Here is a 27,904-nt window from a genome sequence, read left to right on the forward strand (position 1 = left end):
TAAGTTGGATATTCTATGTAGATTATCAGCCTTAGAACAAAAGTTCTGTTTCATTTTACTGTTATGTTTCATAGTTCAACTACCGAATAGTGTACTGCAGAATTATATTTTGGTAAATGTGGCACCACAGAAAGTCTAGGAGAATTTTTTTTTCTCCTTGATGGAGGAAAGAATTTTAAAATAAACAAACCTTGCAGTCAGAAGCATCTGGGGAAAGTACAAAACAAAAACTGTATTGATGATAAAATCCCTTTTGATGGTCACATCCTTGTTTATGAAGTTAATATAAATTAATTTCAGCATAACTTCTGGGAGAATAACTTGTTCCCTAACTGGAAAATACTTATGCCCATCCTCTCTGGAAATGCAAGTGTGTGCTTGACATGATTTTGTGACATGACTTCTAAGCACTTTTTCTAAAATTCCTATATGTTGCGTTTATTTGTTTTAAATACAGAATATTTAAATTATGCATTGAAAATTTTTATCACAGCTTTATTCATATATATTTCACGTATGATAAAATTTACCCCATTGAAGTGTACAATTTGGTAGTTTTTAGTATATTCACAGAGTTCTACAACCATCACCACTATCATAATTCCAGAACATTTTCATCACTCTTCAAAGAAACTCCATACCCATTAGCAGTCACTCCCCACCGAATTGTTTTTTTTTTTTTTTTTTTTTTTTTTTTTTAAGTCATTTGAAATGCCCTTTATTATCTGTTTGTCTCCCTGGAACATTCTTTTTTTTTTTTTTTTTTTTTTTTTATCTTCATTTTATTGAGATATATTCACATACCACGCAGTCATACAAAACAAATCGTACTTTCGATTGTTCACAGTACCATTACATAGTTGTACATTCATCACCTAAATCAATCCCTGACACCTTCATTAGCACACACACAAAAATAACAAGAATAATAATTAGAGTGAAAAAGAGCAATTGAAGTAAAAAAGAACACTGGGTACCTTTGTCTGTTTGTTTGCTTCCCCTACTTTTCTGCACATCCATCCATAAACTAGACAAAGTGGAGTTTGGTCCTTATGGCATTCCCAATCCCACTGTCACCCCTCATAAGCTATATTTTTATACAACTGTCTTCGAGATTCATGGGTTCTGGGTTGTAGTTTAATAGTTTCAGGTATCCACCACCAGCTACCCCAATTCTTTAGAACCTAAAAAAGGTTGTCTAAAGTGTGCGTAAGAGTGCCCACCAGAGTGATCTCTTGGCTCGTTTTGGAATCTCTCTGCCACTGAAGCTTATTTCATTTCCTTTCACATCCCCCTTTTGGTCAAGAAGATGTTCTCCATCCCACGATGCCGGGTCTACATTCCTCCCCGGGAGTCATATTCCACGTTGCCAGGGAGATTCACTTCCCTGGGTGTCTGATCCCACGTAGGGGGGAGGGCAGTGATTTCACCTTTCAAGTTGGCTTAGCCAGAGAGAGAGGGCCACATCTGAGCAACAAAGAGGCATTCAGGAGGAGACTCTTAGGCACAAATACAGGGAGGCCTAGCCTCTCCTTTGCAGCAACCGTCTTCCCAAGGGTAAAACTTATGGTAGAGGGCTCAACCCATCAAACCACCAGTCCCCTATGTCTGTGGTCATGTTAGCAACCATGGAGGTGGGGTAGGCGAATACCCCTGCATTCTCCACAGGCTCCTCAAGGGGGCACTACATCTTTTTTTTTTTTTTCCTTGTTTGTCTTTTTTCTTTTTTTTTTTTTTTTTTTAACTTTCCCTTCTTTTTTAAATCAACTGTATGAAAAAAAAAGTTAAAAAGAAAACAAACATACAATAAAAGAACATTTCAAAGAGACCATAACAAGGGAGTAAGAAAAAGACAACTAACCTAAGATAACTGCTTAACTTCCAACATGTTCCTACTTTACCCCAAGAAAGTTACATAATATAGCAACATTTCAGTGAACTTGTTCCTACTACATCCATCAGAAATTAACAGACCATAGTCATTTCTGGGCATCCCCAAAACGTTAAATAGCTTATCTGTTCTTCTTGGATTATTGTTCCCCCTTCCTTAATTGCTCTCTACTGCTAGTTCCCCTACATTCTACATTATAAACCATTTGTTTTTACATTTTTCAAAGTTCACATTAGTGGTAGCATATAATATTTCTCTTTTTGTGCCTGGCTTATTTCGCTCAGCATTATGTCTTCAAGGTTCATCCATGTTGTCATATGTTTCACCAGATCGTTCCTTCTTACTGCCGCGTAGTATTCCATCGTGTGTATATACCACATTTTATTTATCCACTCATCTGTTGAAGGACATTTGGGTTGTTTCCATCTCTTGGCAATTGTGAATAATGCTGCTATGAACATTGGCGTGCAGATATCTGTTCGTGTCACTGCTTTCCGATCTTCCGGGTATATACCGAGAAGTGCAAACGCTGGATCGAATGGTAGCTCTATATCTAGTTTTCTAAGGAACTGCCAGACTGACTTCCAGAGTGGCTGAACCATTATACAGTCCCACCAACAATGAATAAGAGTTCCAATTTCTCCACATCCCCTCCAGCATTTGTAGTTTCCTGTTTGTTTAATGGCAGCCATTCTAACCGGTGTTAGATGGTATCTCATTGTGGTCTTAATTTGCATCTCTCTAATAGCTAGTGAAGCTGAACAGTTTTTCATGTGTTTCTTGGCCATTTGTATTTCCTCTTCAGAGAACTGTCTTTTCATATCTTTTGCCCATTTTATAATTGGGCTGTCTGTACTATTGTCATTGAGTTGTAGGATTTCTTTGTATATGCAAGATATCAGTCTTTTGTCAGATACATGGTTTCCAAAAATTTTTTCCCATTGAGTTGGCTGCCTCTTTACCTTTTTGAGAAATTCCTTTGAGGTGCAGAAACTTCTAAGCTTGAGGAGTTCCCATTTATCTATTTTCTTTTTTGTTGCTTGTGCTTTGGGTGTAAAGTCTAGGAAGTGGCCTCCTAATACAAGGTCTTGAAGATGTTTTCCTACATTATCTTCTAGGAGTTTTATGGTACTTTCTTTTATATTGAGATCTTTGGTCCATTTTGAGTTAATTTTTGTGTAGGGGGTGAGGTAGGGGTCCTCTTTCATTCTTTTGGATATGGATATCCAACTCTCCCAGCTCCATTTGTTGAAAAGACCATTATGGCTCAGTTCGGTGACTTTGGGGGCCTTATCAAAGATCAGTCGGCCATAGATCTGAGGGTGTATCTCTGAATTCTCAATTCGATTCCATTGATCTATATGTCTATCTTTGTGCCAGTACCATGCTGTTTTGGCAACTGTGGCTTTATAATAAGCTTCAAAGTCAGGGAGTGTAAGTCCTCCCACTTCGTTTTTCTTTTTTAGAGTGTCTTTAGCAATTCGAGGCATCTTCCCTTTCCAAATAAATTTGATAACTAGCTTTTCCAAGTCTGCAAAGTAGGTTGTTGGAATTTTGATTGGGATTGCATTGAATCTGTAGATGAGTTTGGGTAGAATTGACATCTTAATGACATTTAGCCTTCCTATCCATGAACATGGAATATTTTTCCATCTTTTAAGGTCCCCTTCTATTTCTTTTAGTAGAGTTATGTAGTTTTCTTTGTATAGGTCTTTTACATCTTTGGTTAAGTTGATTCCTAGGTACTTGATTTTTTTAGTTGCTATTGAAAATGGTATCTTTTTCTTGAGTGTCTCTTCAGTTTGTTCATTTCTAGCATATAGAAACATTACTGACTTATGTGCATTAATCTTGTATCCCGCTACTTTGCTAAATTTGTTTATTAGCTCTAGTAGGTGTATCGTTGATTTCTCAGGGTTTTCTAGATATAAGATCATATCATCTGCAAACAATGACAGTTTTACTTCTTCTTTTCCAATTTGGATGCCTTTTATTTCTTTGTCTTGCCGGATTGCCCTGGCTAGCACTTCCAGCACAATGTTGAATAACAGTGGTGACAGCAGGCATCCTTGTCTTGTTCCTGATCTTAGAGGGAAGGCTTTCAGTCTCTCACCATTGAGTACTATGCTGGCTGTGGGTTTTTCATATATGCTCGTTATCATGTTGAGGAAGTTTCCTTCAATTCCTACCTTTTGAAGTGTTTTTATCAAAAAGGGATGTTGGATTTTGTCAAATGCTTTTTCAGCATCTATTGAGATGATCAATTGATTTTTCCCTTTCGAGTTTTTAATGTGTTATAATACATTGATTGTTTTTCTTATGTTGAACCATCCTTGCATGCCTGGAATGAACCCCACTTGGTCATGGTGTATGATTTTTTTAATGTGTCTTTGGATTCGATTTGCAAGTATTTTGTTGAGGATTTTTGCATCTATATTCATTAGGGAGATTGGCCGGTAGTTTTCCTTTTTTGTAGCATCTTTGCCTGGTTTTGGTATTAGATTGATGTTAGCTTCATAAAATGAGTTAGGTAGTGTTCCATTTTTTTCAATGTTTTGAAAGAGTTTGAGTAAGATTGGTGTCAGTTCTTTCTGGAACGTTTGGTAGAATTCCCCTGTGAAGCCATCTGGCCCTGGGCATTTATTTGTGGGAAGATTTTTGATGACTGATTGGATCTCTTTGCTTGTGATGGGTTGGTTGAGGTCTTCTATTTCTTCTCTGGTCAGTCTAGGTTGTTCATATGTTTCCAGGAAATTGTCCATTTCTTCTACATTATCCAGTTTGTTGCCATACAGTTGTTCATAATATCCTCTTATAATTTTTTTAATTTCTTCAGGATCTGCAGTTATGTCACCTTTTTCATTCATTATTTTGTTTATATGGGTCTTCTCTCTTTTTGATTTTGTCAGTCTAGCTAGGGGCTTGTCAATCTTGTTGATCTTCTCAAAGAACCAACTTTTGGTGATATTTATCCTTTCTATTGTTTTTTTGTTCTCTATGTCATTTATTTCTGCTTTAATCCTTGTTATTTCTTTTCTTCTACTTGGTTAGGATTGGTTTGCTGTTCATTTTCTAGCTTCTTCAGTTGATCCATTAGTTCTTTGATTTTGGCTCTTTCTTCCTTTTTAATATATGCGTTTAGTGCTATAAATTTCCCCCTTAGCACTGCTTTTGCTGCATCCCATAGGTTTTGGTATGTTGTGTTCTCATTTTCATTCGTCTCTATATATTTAGCAATTTCTCTTGCTATTTCTTCTTTAACCCACTGATTGTTTAGGAGTGTGTTGTTTAACCTCCAGGTATTTGTGAATTTTCTAAGTCTCTGATGGTTATTGACTTCTAATTGTATTCCATTGTGGTCAGAGAATGTGCTTTGAATAATTTCAATCTTTTTAAATTTACTGAGGCTTGTTTTATGTCCCAGCATATGATCTATTCTGGAGAAAGTTCCGTGAGCACTAGAAAAGTATGTGTATCCTGGTGATTTGGGATGTAATGTCCTGTAGATGTCTGTTAAATCTAATTCATTTATCAGATTGTTTAGGTTTTCAATTTCCTTATTGGTCTTCTGTCTGGTTGATCTATCTATAGGAGAGAGTGATGTGTTGAAGTCTCCCACAATTATTGTGGAAACATCAATTGCTTCCTTTAGTTTTGCCAATGTTTCTCTCATGTATTTTGTGGCACCTTGATTGGGTGCATAGACATTTACGATTGTTATTTCTTCTTGCTGAATTGCCCCTTTTATTAGTATGTAGTGGCCTTCTTTGTCTCTCAAAACATCCCTGCATTTGAAGTCTGTTTTATCTGAGATTAATATTGCTACACCTGCTTTCTTTTGGCTGTAGCTTGCATGAAATATTTTTTTCCATCCTTTCACTTTCAGTTTCTTTGTGTCCCTGTGTCTAAGATGAGTCTCTTGTATGCAACATATTGATGGTTCATTTTTTTTGATCCATTCTGCGAATCTATATCTTTTAATTGGGGAGTTTAATCCATTTACATTCAACGTTAAAACCGTGAAGGCATTTCTTGAATCGGCCATCTTATCCTTTGGATTATGTTTGCCATATTTTTTCCTCTCTCTATTAATATCCTTTATTGTACCCATACCGAATCTCTTTAGTACTGAACCTTTCTCCAAGTCTCTCTGTCCTGTCTTTGTTTCTCTGTCTGTAGGGCTCCCTTTAGTATCTCCAGTAGGGCAGGTCTCTTGTTAGCAAATTCTCTCAGTATTTCTTTGTCTGTGAAAAATTTAAGCTCTCCCTCAAATTTGAAGGAGAGCTTTGCTGGATAAAGTATTCTTGGCTGGAAATTCCTCTCACTCAGAATTTTAAATATATCGTGCCACTGCCTTCTTGCCTCCATGGTGGCTGCTGAGTAGTCACTACTTAGTCTTATGCTGTTTCCTTTGTATGTGGTGAATTGCTTTTCTCTTGCTGCTTTCAGAACTTGCTCCTTCTCTTCTATGTTTGACAGTGTGATCAGTATATGTCTCGGAGTGGGTTTATTTGGATTTATTCTATTTGGAGTTCGCTGAGCATTTATGATTTGTGTATTTATGTTGTTTAGAAGATTTGGGAAGTTTTCCCCAACAATTTCTTTGAATACTCTTCCTAGACCTTTACCCTTTTCTTCCCCTTCTGGGACACCAATGTGCGGTCGCGGTTACTGCTTCTGGGGGGGGGGTGGCGGCCGGTAGCTGAGCCCTCAGCTCTCGGGGCTGCTTAAAGGGTACCGGCGGCGGGGGCTCTTTCCCGGAGGCGAGGGCGAGGCGGAGGACTTGGCCAGGTCCTCGGCGGGAGGCGTACAAGGTGTGGAGGGCGGCGATAAGGACAAGACACTCTTCATCCAGTAGGAGTATGCGCCAAAGAGATTTATTCAGGGGTGATTACAGGTTATATAGGCTGGTAAGAAGGGTAGGGCTGGAAAGGAGGTGAAGTAGCCTTAAATGGCAATACTGAAGGGAGAGGGGCTAGGATTGGTTCTGAGAGGACGCAGGAGCCGTTGCAGCGGGCGGGAGTTGTTCTGGCCACGGTGCATGCGCGCTGGCGGTGGCAGGAGTTGCCTTGGCACAGGGGAGTGTGCGGGCAAGATAAGGAAGTGGGGAAAGGGCGGTTGGGAGAAAGGCGGTTCCCTCCGGCAAGCCTCCCCTGCCAGTGGCATTTTGGGTGAGGAAAAGGGAGCTGCCTTGACCTCGCTCCCCAGGCTCGGGGGGGCTGCAGAGGGCACTAACGCCCGTACCCACTACCCTCCCCAGGGGGTGATATCAAGTCCCCTGGCCCAGGCCTGATAAGTCGAGGTACAAGCTCAGTCACCCGCAATTCCCCTTTCTTTTCTAATTAGAGGAAGAGGCTTTACCGGAGAGGCCCGCTAAGGGTGAGGGAAGGGGGAGGTCAGGGAAGGGAAAAAGGGGTTGACGGTGGCTCAGCGAGGCTGGAGCTCAGTGTTGGTGTGGTGCCCGGGCGCTTGACAATGGCTTCGCTGCAGCGGGCTGGGCGAAGGTGAGGGGTTTAAAGTTCAGGGGTTCAGAGAAGCTGGAACTCGAGGTGAGAGCGATGTTCAGGTGATTGAGAAGGGCCTCGCGGTTGGCGAGTCGACCGGTGGCGTTGAGGTTGCGGAGGGTTGGCTGTCATCTTGGAGTGGCGGGCGTCAGAGGTGGCGAGTCGCTGATACTGGATTTGCACGAACGAGGAAAAAATGGCATCCGTTTGTTTTCTTACAAGCTGGACAATTTTCCGGATGAGGCAGGGTCCTAAGATGAGAGCTAGAATAATTATTAATAGGGGGCCAAGAAAAGGAAGGATGTATGGGAGGATGGGAGTGAAAAAACTGGACCAATAACTGGTGGCTTCACGATCTCTTTTACGCTTTTCCAGTCCCTCTCGGACCCTTTTCAGGCTGTCCTCGACGAGACCTGTGGAATTGGCATATACACAGCACTCTTCTCCTAGGGCGGCGCAGAGGCCTCCTTCTTTGAGGAGGAGAAGGTCAAGACCTCGGCGGTTTTGGAGCACTACCTCAGAGAGGGAATTGACAGAATTTTTTAGATGGTAAATAGCGTTCTGTAAGTGATGAATGTCTTCGTCAACAGCCGCCCTGAGGTGAGTTAGGGCGGAGCCTTGACTGGCTAGTGCAGCGATTCCGGTGCCAGTGCCGGCAAGACCTAGGAGGGAGGCAATTGTGAGGGCGGTGATGGGCTCTCGCTTTTGCAGAAGGGCAGGAGCTGCAGTTCTTTCCAGACGGAGGAAGAAGTCTTCTTCGCTGTGGTATAAGACCCTAGGGATAAGGACAATTAGGAGGCAAGTTTCTTTATATTCACTGATGATATTCGTGCTGAGACAGGGTGTAAGTCCTGTAGAGGAGCAGAGCCATTGGGAGGAGTTATGAGGAATGAGAAATTTGGCAGAGCTGCTGGGAGATGAGTAGCTGGCACAGGCAGTGAGGTCGGGAGAGTTACTGGAGCGAGGGCGGACGCACTTTCCCGTATAGGAGACTGAATGAAAGGTCAGGGGGACGGCAGAGGTATTCCAATTGCATTCCAAGGGGCTGTTTTCTGTGCTTTCTGAAAAGGAGAGGTTGGAGGCAACGGGCTCATATAGTGAGGAAGAGGTGGAGAGGCAGAGCCAGCAGGATGAAGTAAAATTGGGGTTGGAGGAGTTTACTGAGGTAAAGGCGGCTTGGATGAGGCTGAGGAGGGGAGAGGAATAACGAGAAGGGGGCAGAGGAAGCTGGGGTGGTGGGGTTTGAGATGTAGTTGAAGTGCGCTTAGTCGGAGCTAAGGTGCGGCTGGAGGGCTGTGGGAGAAGAGGGTTAATGACTTTGTTGGGACCAATGTTAAAGGGCCTTTTTATAACAGTATTTTTTTTTGGTTGGTTTATAGCCTCCTTTCTTATGGATATAAGGGTTCCCCGATCGGACCCCGATAGCCAAATTCGGAAGCCCCAAGTTTTACCCAAGAGCCAAGACGTATCAGCAGGGTTTTGTATGGTGAGCATTAGTCTTTTAGGACAAATGTACTTGTTGAAATAGCGATAGCCTGAATTTTGGCAAGTATACGGGATTACTGCGAGGTTTAGAAATTTGTCAGGGACAGAAGGTTTCCAGCCAGTGGCTAATGTTTCACACCCCCAGTACGGGCAGTAATAGTTCTTTGGGGATTTACAATATGATTTTCCAGGATTTGAAGACGGACACATATAATAATCTTGAATATTTAGGCTGCCTGGATAACCAGGAGGTTTTGGATTAGGAGGGACAAACAGATCAATGGCATTAAAGACGAAGGAGGGAGATCCTGCTGTGGTGTTGGAAAAAATTATTGTGGAGTCTTTCAAACGCGCAAGAGTCCACTTCCAAGGCTGGTGGGGATCGCCCTGGGTAGAAGCGGCAAGAACTAACATGACCATTAGAAGGGAGGTTATGCTTGGGTGAGGGTTGAGAGGGTGTATGACATTGGTTTTTGCCTGTTTATAAAGGCGTATAATTTCTCTAATTTCTCGCCGCTGCTGCGCTCTGCTCGGACTGGGGTCCAGGCCTAGGTGTACTGTTGTCATCTGGTGCACCAGGCTGCGGAGACGACGGCGTTCCCGTCTCGTTGAACGCGTGGTTGCTGGTGGCGGGCCGGATTGCCCTTCCTGGGATCCATATTGGTTGTGCTGCATCATCTGGGAAAACACAAGCAAACCCGTGCCCCTGGGCGAGAAGTGGGGAGGGACCTTTCCAGGTATTATTCTCCGGGTCCTTCCAGTAAACCATCGGGGCCTGGGTGGGCCTATACGAGGGCCCCCAATGTTTATGTAGGGGCGAAAGCCCTTCCTTATTGAATGTGAGTAGATTAAGGTGAATAAGGGCTGCTATAACAAGGTCCCCTGGAGTTGCCTGGGGGAGCATTGCCCTTTCTTTTTCAATTTGTATTTTTAAGCGGCGATGGATTGCTTCTACAATGGCTTGCCCCTGTGGATTATAGGGGATGCCGAAATGATGGGTGATGTTATATAACTGAAGAAAAGCCACAAAAGAGGCACTGCGATAGGCAGGCCCATTGTCCGTTTTTAGGTCCCAGGGGACTCCCATGAAGAGAATTCCTTGTCTCAGGGCTTTGATACAGTATTTGGCCGTTTCCCCGACGAGGGGGACCGCATAACACATCGCTGAAAAGGTGTCAATCATTACATGTACATACTTGAGGCGCCCAAAGGACGGAACATGAGTTACATCCATTTGCCATCTAGAATTGGGTTTTAGGCCTCGTGGGTTGACTCCTTGAGGTTGTAAGGGGCCAAGTGGCGCAAAGGGCGCACAAGTTGTACAATTGCGGACAAGATGTTTACAGGTATTTAAGGGGAGGCCACATAGATGATGTAACGATGTAGCCGAAAAATGAAACCTGGAATGCAATAACTTGGCCTGGTTAACAGCGTCCCCCGGAGGGGCCGCTGTGTTAGTTAGCATAGCTTGGGTAGTCTGAGCTGAGACCACTTGGTCTACTATACTGTTGCTATTAGCCAAGGGCCCCGGAAGGCCTGAGTGACTACGAATGTGGCTAACGAACCAAGGATCTTGTCTATGCTCTAAGATACTTCTGAGGTTAGAAAGTGCTTTATCGATGGCCGAGTTCCCAGGGAAAAAGGTGGAAAATGCAAGGACTCGGCAGACCTGATACGTGTAGAGGCTGTCAGTGAAAATGTTTACTGGGTGGTTGCAGTGGGCGTTTAGTGCGTACAACACTGCCAGAATTTCCCCCACTTGGACCGAATGAAGGTTGACATAACTGAATAGGCGGGGTTCTGGATGGTCCTGCGAATAAGAGAGGAAGGCGAAACGGGTTTTGGAGGCGTCTGTAAAGACGGTAGTGGCACCCGGGATGGGTGCAGAGGAGGGGAAAGGATGGAAGGGGCTGCGGAAGGGAAGCTTGGCGAGTCCCTGTAACAGCCGATGGCTAGGATAGTGGCAGCTGAATTCCCCCTGAAATCCTTCTAAAAGGATTTGCATGTCCGGGTTGTCACGTATAAGCAGGCGGGTTTGGCCTGTGTCTAGGGGCCAAACAATTTTTTCTGGCGGCTCTCCGAATACATGAACAGCCAAGGTAACTAGATCTGAAGCTAGGCTGATCCAGAGCCGCACTGCAGGGCAAATCTTCCTAAGTCGACTTTTAGTGGGATGCGCCCAAAGTAGAGGGCCTTCCTGCCACAGGCAGCCCATAGGTGTGCCGGGCGTAGGGAGGATGAGTGCTATAAGATTGCCCTCCTTAGTGCTGAATCTGTTGAGACAGCAGGCAGCGAGTGCCTTGTTAATTGCGGCAATGGCTTCCTTTGCCTCTTGGGTGAGCTTAATGCGCCGGGAGATTGCTAGCGGCGGGGCTTCAGGGACACTCAGCAGCATAAAGAGTGGTTGTAACTGTGCTGTGGTGATCGGCAACGCAGAGCGGAGCCAATTGATTTGACCGCAGAGCTGTTGAAGCTCAGTGATAGTGACCCGGTCCGGTATGTCCAGCTGGGGAGCGGACGGAGCAATGGTTTTATCAATACTAAACCCTAAGAAGGCTAATGGTGGCACAATTTGAACTTTATCGGGTTGAATCGTAAGGCCGAGGTCAGCTAAATTAGTGGTGAGGTCTTTGAGGATTAGAGGAAGCGTCTCGGCGTCTTCAGAGGCCACTAAGATGTCATCCATGTAATGGATGAGCATGGCCCGCTTTCGCAGGGGGGCCACTGCGTGATTAACATACATCTGGCAGATGGCCGGACTGTTACGCATCCCTTGAGGGAGGACTTTCCATTGGTACCTGCTAGCTGCGCCCGCGTGATTGGGGACGGGGACTGTAAAGGCAAAGCCCGGGCGGTCTCGCTCATGTAGCGGGATGGAAAAGAAACAGTCTTTGATGTCAATAGTGGCTACATGATAGTGAGCCGGGATGGCTACCGGATGGGGAAGGCCAGGCTGCGGGGAACCCATGGGAAGAATATGCTTATTGATTTCCCGCAAATCATTGAGGAGCCTAAATTTCCCTGTGGCTTTTTTATGAATAACAATCACTGGCGAATTATAGGGACTAGTAGAAGGCTCTATGTGGCTAGCGTCCAATTGTTCTTGGACAAGGGCTTGGAGTGTCACTAATTTATGCGTGGGAAGGGGCCACTGCTCCACCCATATAGGTTCCTCAGTATCCCACTGCAGAGGAACGGGCGCTGGAGGTGTTAAACGAGCAGTGGCGCACATTATTGGGGGGGCTGCGTGGTAAGCACTGCCCCAGAGGCGGCGAGGATGTCACGGCCCCATAAAATTTGGTCTATGGTGTGTAGAAATAACGGGCGGAAGGTACCTGAGTGGCCTTCTCCATCTTCCCACTTAATGGGTCTTATGGCCTGAAGAGAAGTAGAGGTACCAGTGGCTCCCACTACCGAGGGACCATCAAGAACCATGCACATGGTGGCATACTGAGCGGGCATGCAAGAGACTTCTGCCCCTGAATCGAGCATGCCTGTGTACCATTGCCCCTCTATTTTTAACTTACGAGTAGGTTTTTCTGGAGTGATGGGGACTGTCCAGAGAAGCGTTTTATTGTTGGAGCATTGATTAGTTTTATTGGAACCGGCCGGCATGCTGCCTCTTAGGGGCGGGGCTGAGGCTTGCCCCGCTTGGAGTTTAAAGCCTGCTCAGTGCTTTGGTGTTGACTACCGCCAGGGCACCAGGGATAGCAGAATTTTTTTAAATCCTTCTCGTTAAGGTCTCTGTGGCTGCTTTTGCAATCGCGCGCCCAGTGATAACCACGTTGGCAGCGCGGGCATGGAGTGGGAGGGGGGCGCCCATTGCGTTGCATGGGAGGCGGGCGTTTGACCTCCGTATTGGGGCATTCCCTGGCAAAATGACGGCTCTGCCCGCACTTAAAACAACCGGTGGTTGCGGCTAAGGCGGCAGTGACGGCGCCAGAGACAGCCTGGGCTAGGGACGTGGCAGCTGGATCAAAAGCGCTGCAAGCGAGAACCCAGTCATCTATCCTTTTTTCCCGCAAGGGGAGAATGGCTTGCTTACAGGGGGGGTTAGCCCCTTCTAGAATGAGTTCGCGGGTGAGCGCTAGCTGGGCTTGGGGGTTGCTAACTTTTCTAGCGCAGGTTTCTTCGACTCTGGATACGAAGGTGGCGAAAGGTTCGTTTGGCTCCTGGAGGAGCTTGGTAAAGCTGTCAGGTCGACGGGCAGAGCAGTTGGCAAACGCGCGTAAGGCGATGCCTCTGAGGATAGTCCAGAAGGTGGCAGGGACATTAATATAAGCAGACGCATTTAGAAACGCTCCAGTGCCCATATAGGCTTCGGGGGGATGATAGACTCCAAGGGCTGCGTCTTGCTCACTTTGCTTAGCTGCTTCTGCCTGGAAGTGAGCACGCCAGTCAACAAACTGACCGGGGTTAAGAATGGAACGGGCAAGCGAGGCCCAGTCTTGGGGGATGCAAAAGTCCATGCCGAGATCCTGCAGTATTTGGGAAGCGTATGGGCTACCTAACCCGTCCTCCTTGACGGCCCTGCGAAGCTGCTTGATAGTATCTGAGTCAATGGGATACCAGTCATACGGTTTCTGTGGGGTGGGGGCAAGGTTAAGAGGAAAGCAGCGAAAAGCACGAGAGAAAGGAGGACGCGCTTGCAGAGGGCTTGGCGCGGGAGTGGGGATAGGGGGAGCGTTGCCCCAAGGGTTGCCTTGAGGTGTAGAAGGCAGCCAGGGGTTGTTAGTCGGCAGGGTGGGAGGAGCGGCGGCAGCTGCCGGTAGCGGCTCCGAGGGGGAGCTTGACGGAGGGGGAGGCGGGAGTGGGAGGCCCCAAGCGTCGCAAGATGGCGGCGCGGTGGGCGTGGCTAAGACACAAGATGGTGGATCAGCCCCGCCCTGTGAAAGGGTGGGGCCCAAGGCATAAGATGGTGGACTAGCTCCGCCCTGTGGAAGGGCGGGGTAAAGCGTATGCGGTTTCCGGCCCAGCTTAGGGCTGATGTCATCGCCGGAGCATTTCCTCCCCTCGATGGAAAAAGAAGGAGGAAGTTCGCCATCTTGGCGTGGCGCAGTGTTATTTTGCTTTTTGGGAGTCACCTCGAGCGCGTTGTTAATCTGCTCGACTAAGGACTCCGTGTCCGAGTCATGATTTGAATTAATATCGCTATCTGAATCTGTTGGCTGGGTTGATAGGGCCTCCTTGGATTTAATGGGGCCTCAATCAGGGGGGAGGGAGCCTTGAAGGCAGGAGCGGATGGTTATCAAGGTGGGGAGCAAGCCGGGAGGGAAGCGCTTGCTCTCATGTTCCATGGCGTTAGTGACTTGATCAATAAGACGATCATAAGTAACAGGGTCCCAAAGATGGCAAGTGGTGAGCCATGGGTTAAAGGGCAGCAGGAGGTCCCAGTATACCTGCAGCTGCCGGACAGACACTTTACAGCGATGCGTGTCTAGGAGACCCGCTAGAACACGAACTTGAGGTGCCTGGCACGTAGATAGACGATTACCCATAGCTGAGGGGGGAGGAGGGGAGGTTGTTTACCGAGCAGAGAGAATGAGATAAACCGTGGCCGCGAGGCCGAAGGAGACGGCGAGAGCGGAAAGCAGTGCCCTTTGGCAACGGGAGCAGTCGGGGGGGGGCGGTTGCAAAGAGGCACACGGCGCCAAATGAGGAAACAAAGATACAAAGAACCACAGCAAAGTAATGGAGGGGAAGAGGGAGAGCGTTAGGAGGAACGGGGGTCATAGAAGTGCGCATACAAGAGGACGAAGAGAGCGTGGGGGAAGGGAGGAGCGGCTTCGGAGCGGTGAACCTCACACGGCTCCGGAAGCGGTGAAGGAGAGGCGGCCCTTACCTTGCAGGCGAGGAAACGGGAAGCTGGAGAGGCGTCCGGACGAGCGGGCGACCTGCCGAACTGTTGTGTGGAGACGCTTCCTCACACGGGGCACCAGTTGCGGTCGCGGTTACTGCTTCTGGGGGGGGGTGGCGGCCGGTAGCTGAGCCCTCAGCTCTCGGGGCTGCTTAAAGGGTACCAGCGGCGGGGGCTCTTTCCCGGAGGCGAGGGCGAGGCGGAGGACTTGGCCAGGTCCTCGGCGGGAGGCGTACAAGGTGTGGAGGGCGGCGATAAGGACAAGACACTCTTCATCCAGTAGGAGTATGCGCCAAAGAGATTTATTCAGGGGTGATTACAGGTTATATAGGCTGGTAAGAAGGGTAGGGCTGGAAAGGAGGTGAAGTAGCCTTAAATGGCAATACTGAAGGGAGAGGGGCTAGGATTGGTTCTGAGAGGACGCAGGAGCCGTTGCAGCGGGCGGGAGTTGTTCTGGCCACGGTGCATGCGCGCTGGCGGTGGCAGGAGTTGCCTTGGCACAGGGGAGTGTGCGGGCAAGATAAGGAAGTGGGGAAAGGGCGGTTGGGAGAAAGGCGGTTCCCTCTGGCAAGCCTCCCCTGCCAGTGGCATTTTGGGTGAGGAAAAGGGAGCTGCCTTGACCTCGCTCCCCAGGCTCGGGGGGGCTGCAGAGGGCACTAACGCCCGTACCCACTACCCTCCCCAGGGGGTGATATCAAGTCCCCTGGCCCAGGCCTGATAAGTCGAGGTACAAGCTCAGTCACCCGCACCAATGAGTCTTATATTCGGACGTTTCATATTATCTATCATATCCCTGAGGTCCATTTCGAGTTTTTCAATTTTTTTCCCCATTCTTTCTTTTATGCTTTCATTTTCCATTCTGTCATCTTCCAGGTCACTGATTCGTTGTTCAACTTCCTCTAGTCTTGTACTATGAGTGTCCAGAATCTTTTTAATTTGATCAACAGTTTCTTTAATTTCCATAAGATCATCCATTTTTTTATTTAGTCTTGCAATGTCTTCTTTATGCTCTTCTAGGGTCTTCTTGATTTCCTTCATATCCCGTACTATGGTCTCATTGTTCATCTTTAGTTCTTTGAGTAGCTGCTCTAGGTGCTGTGTCTCTTCGGATCTTTTGATTTGGGTGCTTGGGCTTGGGTTATCCATATCGTCTGGTTTTTTCATATGCTTTATAATTTTCTGTTGTTTTTGGCCTCGTGGCATTTGCTGAACTTGATAGGGTTCTTTTAGGGTTTGTAGACCAGTTGAAGTCCTTATCTCTAATTTATCAGATCTACAGCTTCGTGGAGTACACTTTCTCTAACTAACCAGCAGGTGGCGTCCACGAGCCACCTGTTCTCCACAAGCCAGATCTCCCCTGCTTAGCCTTTTTGGTGAGTGGAGGAGTGAGTCTTGTGGGGCCCAATTGGTGTACCAAGCTTGCGTGTGTAGTTGGTGTTGCCTGCCCTGTATGTGGGGCGTGTTTCTGGGCAGTCGGGGAGGGGGGGTGGCCCTAACAATCAAATCTCCCTGATGATCCTAGAGTTTTAAAGCTGCTGCAATAGTCTAATCCTTCAGTTCAGTCCTGCCACAGTTTGTCTCTGCCACTGACCCACAAGTCTTTGGTATTGGCGTATGGCTCCTGAGACTTGCAAGTGGGCCCCTCTTCCAGGCTGTGCACCCCGGGTCCTCTGTTGAGGGATGACTGTGCTATGTCACAGGTGAGTGCCGTCCCCCCAGCGCAGTTCTGGGCTGCTGGGCTGTGTTGGGAGGCTCCCAGTCTGCTCAAATGATGGCTGAATGGGGCTCTGTTAATTCACACTGTTCCCCCTTCCCAGCTCTGGGACATTCAGCTGAGGTTGCAGGGAAGGCTAATGTCCACGCCCAGTTTTGTGGTGTGTGCCTGTTATTTGAAGCACTTCCGTCACACTGGGTTGTCTGGGGCAGCTCTGGGCTATGGGGCTGGCGATGGGCAGGAGTGTTTCCTGTCCACCAGGATGGTGGCTGTGAGCGGACACCCCCCTTTTCTTGGGAAGTTGTGTTGTTTAGTGAATTTTCTCAGCCACTGGATTATTGCCTTTTGTCTCAGAGCTCTCTTAGTTCTGCTCTTGACTTGACGTGCCCAAATTTCAATTCTTTGAAGCTTTCTGTATTGAGCTTCTTAGAGTAATTGTTTTAGAAAAAGCAAAAAGGATTTAAAAAAAAAAAAAAAAAAAAAAAAAAACGGCCCTCCTCAGAGATCTAATGGGTTATTGAAATGCTAATAGACAAAGCAACCAGGGCCATTAAGGAAAGGTGCACAGGGCAGAGAGATCAGCTTTGCTTCGGGATTTGCATATGCGCCTCAAGGCCTGATCTCCGCCCTTCCCCTTTCTGTGTTCACCAGAACTCCAAAAATCCTCTGCTTTTATTTTGGAGTTTTTCATGTTGTTTTTTTTCTATGCCTGTCTCCTCTCTGCTGGGCTGGCTGCTCTCAGAGTCTCTGGTGTCTGGTCTCAGTCTATCTATGGTTGGAGTTTGAATCAGTAGAATGAGTTTCCGATAAGAGCAGCGACTGCAATTCTCCCTTCTCCTTCCCGGAGCTGACAGCCCCTCCTCCCCCGGGACTGAGCCTGGCAGGGAGGGGCGCGAGTCCCCTGGCCGCAAAAACTTACAGATTTCGCTGATCTCAGCAGTTCCACGTTTTCATGAGTGTTGTATGAAGTATGCCCAAAGACAGATTGCTCTGTGGTGTCCAGTCCACGCAGTTCCTGGCTTTTTACCTACTTTCCTGGAGGAGTAACTAAAACATACAGCTCACCAGTCTGCCATCTTCCCGAATTGTTTTTAATGTAAGAAAGTTAACTGAGATAAATTGAGCTAGCATAAAGTGCTATAAAACCAGGGGGTAATCACTGATCTGCAAGAAAGCTTGGTTGTAATGAGGGCTCTTTCATATTCACTGCCAGTGTCTGTATTTTAAATATTAGAATGATGGCTGCTAAATTTCTTGCTGAGTGTGATGATTTATATGCATTTATCATGGTTTTCTTCGATACATGCTTTTTTCTCTGCAAGAGGAAAGGCTCAGAGAGTCAATTTACATGGAAGGAGTGGCTAAGGAACTTCCCTTAAAGCTGAATTTGCCTAGCCTGCCCCCTGCTACTATTAAGAGTGTATATTTATTTGTTCTAGCTTAAGGGAAGGGGTAGTTGGGAACTAAGGCACTTGTCTTGCAGCTGAGTTAACAAGCAAGCTACTTTCTATACTGGTGCACTTACTTTGGGTGGTTTCATGGTGGCTGGTTGGAGACTACTGGGAGTGTAAAGCCATTCTAAAACCCTTGTTTTCATGTAAACATCACCCTCAAGGTAGATTTTGTCCTAGAGAGGGTCAGTTTAATGCTTTTCTTCCTTAGAATTAGAATTCCCAGTGATTAGTTCTTTTCCACTCTACTTCTCCAAAGTTCTTAATTATTTTTGTTTGGCCCCTCCTGATTTTCTGACTTGACTAGGAAGTCTGATTTGATCTCCTGTGTTCCCCACCCCACCATCCACTCCCCAAAGCTCAAATCCAGTCCTGATCACTTTGCTTCCAACCATGGGTAGATTACTTCACTACAACTCCTAGCAGCCCCTTCTGGGAGTTGTACACCAGATCAGCAGGTGGAGCCTAAGTCTCCTTCCTTCCTCCACTGGGACTCTCATGCTTATTGGCTGTTATTTAGATCTAATTTATGAATTACTGGTAATTTTACATTGGTCTTTCTGCTGCCACTGCCTCCCCCCCTCCCCCCACAACTGTTTATTCTTGCCAGTGTTTTCTGACTTAGAGGCAAATACCTTGAAGCCTAGAGCCCTATCTGTGTACATTTCCTTGGTTAGTTGGGAACACGGAAGGCTCCGCAATGCTTAATGAAGTAGGATTTGAAATGAAGTGGATGGGAAGTTTTCAGCCATGGCATTTTCTGATCTCGTATTAGAACCTAGATAAAGTGCTTTTAAGTTACATAGCGATTAAGTACACATTGTTAGCTTACTAAGCATTTCTTATTTATTTGAAAATTCTTCTTTTCTGAGAGGGCAACAATAATTGGGGAATGTATTTCCAACATGCAAAATGAGTTGTATCTTTCTATAAGCAAGCTTATAATTGGGCTCCTGCAGTCACGCAGCTTCACATATGGTACTTAGGAGTCAATTAAAGCACCCTAAAAAGCAATTACAGGTTTATTGTTTAATTCAATTTCCGTAACTCCTGCTGTTCCTCTCTAAAGTTGCATATATGTCAGCCAGTGTGTAATAATAAGCACACGCGTTCCTCAAACACTAGTTTTGAGAAAATGAGGTCTCCAAATCCTGTTCTCCCATGCACTGTGTACTACACAGGGAGAGATCAAATACAGGAGGGAAATGAAAGTATCCGGGATGTGGCAAGGAGTGGCTTGAACTTCCAAATTGATTTATTTGGATAATAGCAAATAAGCATATCTTTTCCATTTCTTACAATTGTCAGAGAAATGGAATTGCTAGGACAGCCTCTGAGTGAAATTCAGATACGGAGAGGCATATTGGTTCTGCTCAGATGATTGAAGTCTACCAGGGAGTGGTCTCTGTTTGGTCCTTTAATGGGGGAAGTTGGCTGATTGTTCTCAGACTGGAGAGACCCCAATCTCCATGCCTTGGAAGAGCTGGGCTTCCCTGCTTCTCCTTCTCCCCCGCTGGGCTCTTACCCACACCAGTGCCAGCCACTCATGGAGAGCATCTGAGCAATCATTCCCCTGCACTGTAGCCTGAGGAGCTAGACAAGGACAAACTGGGAAGACTCTATTCCATACTGCATCAGAGTGACAACAGTCAACTGTCTACCTCAATGGACGGCTGCCCTGAGCCACTCCCATCTTCACCCCATGCCCAGCAGCTCAAGAGTTGGCCTGGGTTAGGATGCACCTTAATTATGATCTTTGAGATACACTTTTATTTAATGTAGATGTTCATTCTTAATTATGTTTAGCTTAAAATAAGAAATAAGTCATTCTATCTGTTTTTCCCAAGGGTGCTCCAAAAGAGTATGGGGAGAAGAGTCGTAGAGGGCAGCTGGGTGGCTGAGGGAAATCAGGCTGGGTGATTGAAAATCAAAGAATTAAAACAAAGCAAAATAAACCTGCTATGAGAGCAGGAAATGGGGAAGTCATGCTAAAAATGATTTTCCCTAACCTTTTTGTCATCGGGAAGTAGGTGAAGTAGGCTGGTTTTTATTGTGGTGGATAAAACAATGCCTCAGAGCCAGATAGAAATACCTTGGCCCTGTGTGGTTGGCTGAATAATCCCCACAGCCACACCCCCACATGTCCAAATCCTAACCCGTGGAACCGGTGAATGTTACCTTATATGGCAAAACAGGCTGTGATTAAGTGAACATTCTTGAGATGGTGAGATTATCCCGAATTATCCAGGTTGGCCAGCCAGATGAAATTACAACCGTCTCTATAATCAGGACACAGGAGGAGTCAGAGTCAGGCAGAAGGTGATGTGCTGATGGAAGCAGAGGGACAGAGAGAAGAAGGAGATTCAAAGATGCTTCCTTGCTGACTTGGAAGATGAAAGAAGCAGGTGATATAAGCCAAGGGATGTAAGGAGGCTCTGGCAGCTGGAAAGAGTAAGGAAACAGATTCTCCCCTGGGGCCTTCAGTAGGAACTAGCCCTGCCAACACCTCCGCTTCATTTGCTCAGAGAAACTGACTTCATACTTGTGACCTCCAGAGCTGTAAGAGAATACATGGTGTTTTAAGTCACTGGTTTTGGTGAGTCTTTACAGCAGCAACAGGAAACTAACAGAGCCTGGAAACACATTAGCATTAAAAACAAACAACCTCTTGGGGCTTTGCTTATACTAAAGGACCACAGGGATGGGTGGAGCTGTTGGCAAAGCATCTCAGCCCTTCAGCACCTGCCACCCAGTCTCTTCCCAGATGCATCGCATCACAGTCCTGCCTCAGACAGCGTGGCAGGCTTAAAAGGATCCATATCCATGCACAGCTAGTTAGTGAACCCTAATATGTGCCAGTCTCTTATTAGGGACACGTCAGTAAACAAGTCAGGCACAGGCTCGGCTTTCCTGGGCCTCAGAGTCTAGTGTGGAAGTGTGTGTATGGCAGGCTTCATATTTTTTTAATTTCCTCTTGATACATATCCTTAACCCAATCATATTTTTCACTCTTCATCCTTCATTATGGTTCAGGGAAGGAGACATGATAGATGCCATCTCAAGGGGGGTGAATGTGATGCAAGAGAAGCCCCTTTCAGATAGAAAGAACAAAACAGCTCTTCCTGCCAGGGTAGATGATGGGAAGGAAAAGAGAAGAGACTGAGGGAGGGGAGCAGAGCAGGAATGTGTGCATGGCTTCCACTGCAGGAGCACAGATGGACTAGTGGGGGACTGGGGGCTAAGACAAAAGAGGGACGCTGAAGAGTTTCTGCTCCATGTTCTGTTGGAACTTTGGAAAGAGACTGCCCCATAGAAGGCCCCCACTTCAGCACAGGATGTTTCCCATCAGAATAAAGTCCGTGGCCCGGGGAGACTAGGTAGGAGGACCTTCCCTGAGTTTCCTATGCCCCGTGGGAGTAGTCTCCAGAAGTTCCCGCATGCCCCAAGGAAGCAGCTGAGGTTACCGTCTGGCAGGCTTTATAGCAGAAACTACCTTGAACTTCCTGGACCACTGATCTTACAGGAATCAAAATCACACCACAGCATGAGGTTATCCACACCAGGTGGAGGTAGGTCAGTCGGAGGACCGTGCGTTCTGGACTAGCCTGAGAGGAAATCAATTGTGAGTTCTTCAGCCTGAGACTTTGCAGTGGGTGTCACCGTGGCAAGCAGTGACTGAATGGACAAGGGACACTGTTATTGTGGAGGCTGGCAGAGCCCCCAGATTGCTTTAGAAGGACCGTCATGCAGATCCAAGGCTCCTGCTGGCTGCCAAATGTACCCAGATGCCATCTTGGGCAAGAGAAGGGGAAGTGATTGAAAGAGAGATTGCACATTTACCTGTAAAGAACTGTTTTAACTAGAAAGGAAACTTGTTAAATGGCCAAAACTGAGAGCATTAATTGGCAATTTTACATTTCCTGATTACCTAGCACGATGCAAGCTCCTAAGGAAGATTACATCAGTCCATAATGAAATAATTGGAGTGTAGTGCAATTCTGCCCTTAGACTCAGCAAGAGGTGCCCTGCCCTGGCCCCTATTCCTAAGAGGGACCTGCTCCTTCCCAGGGCTGGGGCTGACTATTGCTGTGCTGAACTGATTGAAACTCCAGGTTGTCCTAGAATTCTATATGGGAACCTGGCTTTTCAAGTCAGTATGCATGTATTTCTGTTAAGGTAGGAGAATATAACTGATTTTATGAGTTTGTTGATGTAAATTGCAACTTTTAACCCTTTATCTCGGGGGTATGTGACCTGCTCTTGTATTCTAACACTGGGGCATGTCAGGGGTGGCCTGGTCGTTAAATTAGTGACCTCACTACCCAGACGCTCAACAGGTAATCATAAGTGCTACAAGTCTTACCAAAGGGGAGGTATAGGGTCCTATGACTAGCAAGGACAGGAAGCTAGCACATCACATGAATTCTCTCTCTGCACCTGTGTCACGTTCCAAGCCCCTGGCCCACTCATGCTGCTTCCATTGCATCCTTCCTTCTATTCATCCATCATGTGCCACTGCTTCCAGGTAACCTTCTCTGACTGCGCAGTGGCTGAGATCCAGCATGTGCTCTTGCAGCACCCTGCATGTACTGAAAGTTTATTCCCATGGAGATGTTTCCTTCACTTTTGTGTCTCAGGCCTCTAGTGCACAGCCTGACATCCAGAGCACGAGGCACAGATGTTTGTTGAGCTGAGCAGTTGCTGTCTGCACTCACAGTTCCTTGATGTGCATGAAAATTGGGCTGTGAACCTGAACTGAAGCACTTCACTATTGCAGGACAACAAGCTTGCAGATTTTTCTAGTTTTCTAGCACATCACCCTCATTTCCTGAAAATCATGACCCCTTGAAAGAAATTCTTTCTACCTTTTCCCTTCATCTATTAGAGTTGAACTCTGGTCAGAAGCAACTTCAGGAAAGTAATTTGGGAGTCCTTGGTGAAGGTGATAAGTGCTGACAAATCTGAAGTAGCAACCTCCATAGCTTAGTTTGTCTCCCGTAGCACAGCATTATCATTGCTTATCACAAGGCCAGTAAACCCTCCTCTCCTCATATCAAAATTTAAAAAAACAAAACTTATGACGGCATATCTATCAGATTTTAGAGGTGACAGGGCAGAAGGACCAACCATTTAGTAATAGCTAATAATCTGATATTAGTCATCACTAAAAAACAACTTGAGACTGGCTGAGAATTCAGACAGGCCCTTGCTTTCTTTTGCTAAATTCTCAGATAATTTTACGTTTCCTGTCAGGGTATTCCTTTTCATGCTGATGGAATTGAAAAGAATCAGATAATAGGGCAAAGCAATTAATAATTTTCCTTCCCACTCTGTCTTCCCCTTTTTGGTACCTGCCTACAAAGGCTCATCCTGTAGAGTAATTAAAAGAAAGAGGATGTCGTTGAACTCAATTCTCTGTGTTCTGTCCATTGCTGGGCACTATGACCAGGAAGATATAACCTTGGACATCAAGGAGCGTTTTTTTAGAGTCCCAGATCGTCTGTGTGGCTTGTCTCAGATACCTGCTTCTCCCTCACTCCTGAATAAGCAGGCCTGCCTGGCCCAGGTAGCCTCTCTGAGTGTTTTCTATCCAGAGATTATAAGATAACTGATTCAAACAATGCGGTCCTTCTACAGTTATTTGGAATATTATTATCTGGAAGTAGAGTTTTCTCCAAGTAAAGACACTAATATCCCATCTTTCAGTGGAATAAAATAAAACCATTAAACATTGAACTGCCACTGTCTAAATCAAGATATATTACAGGAAGGGTTGGAAGTAAATTCTCCCATCCTTTCCTTATAGAAAATAACTCTCCCTGTGATACAACACAGTACCTGAAATACTTGGCATTTTGTTTATCGGTCTGCTTAAAGAAGGCACCATATTCCCCCAGAGAGCCAATGCAGTGGTCAGCTAGCATACTTGCAGACATGAATGCCTAAGATGGAGATGGTGAAAAGAAAAAGAAAGTACCAAAAGAGAAATGCTTTCTCTAGATTGTGGGCAGCAAGTGATTTTCTGTGATCTGAAGGCAACTAAATGGCAGATGTCTGATAGATAAATTCCCTGTAATGGCTTATTTTTGCCTGTCTGCTTATTACACAATATTCAAGATTGAAGTACCTACTTTTCCCTTCTATGTCATGTTTTCCCATGGGCTATCACCACCCGGGAACCTACAGTACTGTGCTATTATCATCTGTTTGACTGCCTGCTGCTGCCATCACCATTGCTTCCTGGAAGACAGATTATTCATTTATGTATAGGTAAATTACTGGTGTGTGTGTGCTCACACATACACGCACACAGACACATTACATTTATAACCATACATAGTGCCTTATACATGTTTCGTGATTGGGTCAGTGGATGGTTGAATGGATGGACGAATGGGTGGATGAAGTTCAGTAAAGTCTATTAGGGTAGAAGATGTGGTAGTAAAGGTCTAAGTGTATTTGCAAGGTCTAGTGTCTAGAGCACCATAGAAGAAGAGAGAATGACCTTAATAGAGTTTATTCCTGGTCTTAAGGTAGAAGTTCCTGTGTCTTATGTCCCCACCTCTTCTAATCAGTAATGAAGCCCAGGTGATTCCAATGGTCAGGAAAGTTTTGATATATGCCACTATATCTTACTCAAATGTTGAATCCTCATGAACTCAGCTTTAGCGAAGAGAGGCATGGTACTTGTTTCTGCAGGATTTGACCACCTCAGTAACTGAGCTGTAAAGAAGAAAATATGGCCAGAATTCTTTTGTGCAAATGTTTACTCTCTTCTAAAACTCTTTGTTTAGTGATGTTAAAGATCTTTGTGCTTCTGGAAAGAATTGCCACCAGTCCCAGTTTTCAGTATCTGACTTTTCCTCAAGTTGCACTCTAATAGGTTAACATGTAAGCCTCATTTTTGTGGACACTAAGCAGAATTCATAAAGCAGCACTTGGAAATACAATAGATGGACATCCTTGAGAGAGGCAGTGCAGTCTTTGGAAGAGCCTACTGACCTCAACATTGCAATTGAAGGGAGGTTCATGTCACAGTTCTTCACCTTCCTGAAACAAGAACTGAGACAGGAGATAGCAGACTCTTCTTTCTTACATTCCATTTCCTTCAGCATTCTTCATAATAATAGGTAATTATCACAGCACATTTGCTAATATATTATGTATGCTTGGTACTTTGCTAAGTACATCAGCTGCATCAGTCTATTTTACTCTCGAAAAATCAGGTAATGTGAGTATTAGTGTTATTCCATTTTATGGATGAGTAAATTGAGCCCTAAGAGAGTTTATGTAACTTCCCTGAGGTAACAGTAAATAAATGGAGAGTCACCCTTAGTGCACTTTGACACCAAAGCCTACAGTTTTGTTAGTACACTCTACCACTTCTGATTTATTCCTCAAAAGAAGTTCTCCGACTTAAGGTGACTACACACCCTTTATGTTCATTACAGAACTCTACTGTGGGTTATAAAGAGTTACTGTATTTTAAAAATACCCTTTGCCCCTGAGTTGCACAATGGAAGGTGCTTCTGAATTAGGTTGAACATCTGGCTTTTCCTTATCCCCATTTACTTTTAAATGTTTCTCTTTTCATTTTCCTTGTGTAACTGTTTTGTTTCCTTTGCTGGTTTTCCAGTTCTGCAGGGTTCTTGCTTGCTGTTTCTGTAGTTTTTTCCTGCCCTCTAGTGTAGTTTGACACATTCAATAAATGCTTATTAATTAAATGATTTCTTTTACAACATAACACTCCCGAGATGGTAATTGCTTCATTTAACTTATTTGTATTTTCATACTTGAAAAAAAAATTAGAATCCTGAATCTGAAGAAATCTGAAAACAATGATCCTTGACCTAAATTGATGATCATCACATGATCTATAGTGCATCAGCCACAGCTTACCCTTGACCACCATGAACAGTCCTTTGGTGAGAATACAGAGTAGCGGTCTTAGGTGGCTGCTGTCCAGCTTTATCCTCATCTTTGCATGTATTCTGTGGCCTTTGGAGCTCTTTAATGTTTCTGCTAGACTAGACTCCACCAGAACCTACAGACTGACGGATCTGATTTGCTCCACACCACTTTGTTAATGCAGTGAACGTATTTAGGGCATATTTGATCTCTGGGGTGATTAATAGTGATTATAAGTATAGCACCAGCATCAGGTGAAGGGTCAGCCAAGGTTTTCTCCTGATGTTTACCCTTTAGATTCTGAGGATGACCAATAAGAACAGATGTGGCATGGAGAAGGGGAGTGTTTATGTAAATACCTGCTTGGGAAACTGCAGCCTGCTTGTATTTAAAAACAAGTATAAAGGATAATAATAACAATTGATCATTTGTTCTGAGCCACTAGTATGTACCACACATTATTTTAAGGATTCTCATGGCACTTTGACATAGGTGCTCTTATTATACCCACTTTAAAGATGAGGAGCCAAAGCATAAAGGGATTAAATAACTTATCCCAATTCACAAAACTCCCAGGTATTTGGAGTTGGAATTTGCACTCATGCCATCTGTCTACAGTGTCTATGATTTCCATCATATGCTGCAGCTCTTTCTTACTTGCTTGTATTTTCCTTTATTAATACAAAAAAGCTTATAAAATAGAATTTCATAAATCCAGAGTATTCTAATTTAGATAGTTCATAAAACTTCAAAATATCATTGAATTTGTATTTATCATAGCCTTCAATTTCTAGACTTCTTCAAAAGAAATGACAGAAAATAAAAATACTTTAAAATAATTTATTCTCGAAAAAATCCTCATTTGTATACATATCGAGGTTTAAATTCCAAATAACAATGCTTTCAAAACGTATTTAAAATTCCTCTTTTGTGTTATTCAGCACATTGTTATCTTGAAAAAGATTAACTTGACAAGATAAAAATCCTCTAAATTGACTCCAAATTGATTATCTATACATGCAATTCAAATAACATTTGCTTGTACTCTGCTTAAGATAAAGTATCTTGCTGTATTCATCATTAATGGCTGTAATATTCCCAACAAAGGAGATGCAGGTGATGTTGGCTTGTTGTATGATGGATTTTGTCCCAGGATGTGGATAAAACAAAAACAAAATCCCACACAAAAAAAAATCAAGTTGAATGAATAGCTCCACCTGCCATGAAGCAGATGTACGAACTGGGAAGGATTGTGTGTGCATTCCATTGCCATCTTACCTAATTCCTCAGTCGTAAAGCAGTAAATGGGTTTGGCTTTTGCCAGTTCTGAGTGAAATAGGTTTATGGTATCAGGTAGACTTGTTCTCTGTTATATTGAGAATAAAGAAAGGAATTCAGAGTGTAAGATGAATGGACAACTGGAAGGAGGCCTTGTTTACACTTACTCTGTATTTAAGATTTTTTATAAAAGGTTCTTAATATTGACCCTCAGCTGTGGTCTCTTTATTCCCTGTAACGTGGTAGATTTTAAAGAGCTGTAATGAAAATGACCCTAAGCTTTTGATTCTTTAGGGCAATAAACTGAGCAAATATCCATTAACACACATCATGCACCAAGGCACCATGCAAGATGTGGGTGGACAGTGGACTTGCTGGATCAGAATCACATGGGACACAACTATCCCTGGATTTCTCCCTAGAGATGTTGATGCAGTGGTTCTGGAGTGATGCAGTGAAACCCGTGTATTCTCATAGACGTCCATGGTTAGGAATCAGTCTAGAACAGTCACTTGCAACTGGGGGTGATTTTACCCCTCAGGGGAACCTTGGCAATTCTGAAGATGTTTTTGGATTATCACAGCTGGGAAATGGTGTACTTGGCTTCAGATAGTTAGAGGCCAGGGATGTTGCTCAAGATAGACCCTCAAACACACACAGACAAAATTATTCAATCTAAAATGTCTGTATGCTGAGGTTGAAAACTGTTGGTTTAGGGAATATAAAGATATAAAGATATGTCCTCAGGGAGCCCGTAATTAATCAGGATGAATAAAAGATGCACAAAAATATCATACATTCATGATTGAATAAAAT

At 44.9% G+C, this 27,904-nt stretch overlaps 1 protein-coding gene across 7 annotated transcripts in view; it reads left to right on the plus strand.

Annotated features, from left to right (window-relative positions):
* Nucleotides 1-27,904, plus strand: part of THSD7B (thrombospondin type 1 domain containing 7B) — a 952,777-nt gene that overhangs the window by 668,430 nt on the left and 256,443 nt on the right. The gene's annotated exons all lie outside the window — the stretch shown is intronic.

The sequence above is a fragment of the Choloepus didactylus genome, chromosome 9, assembly GCF_015220235.1.
Source record: "Choloepus didactylus isolate mChoDid1 chromosome 9, mChoDid1.pri, whole genome shotgun sequence".
In the NCBI taxonomy this organism is placed as follows: Eukaryota; Metazoa; Chordata; class Mammalia; order Pilosa; family Megalonychidae; genus Choloepus; species Choloepus didactylus.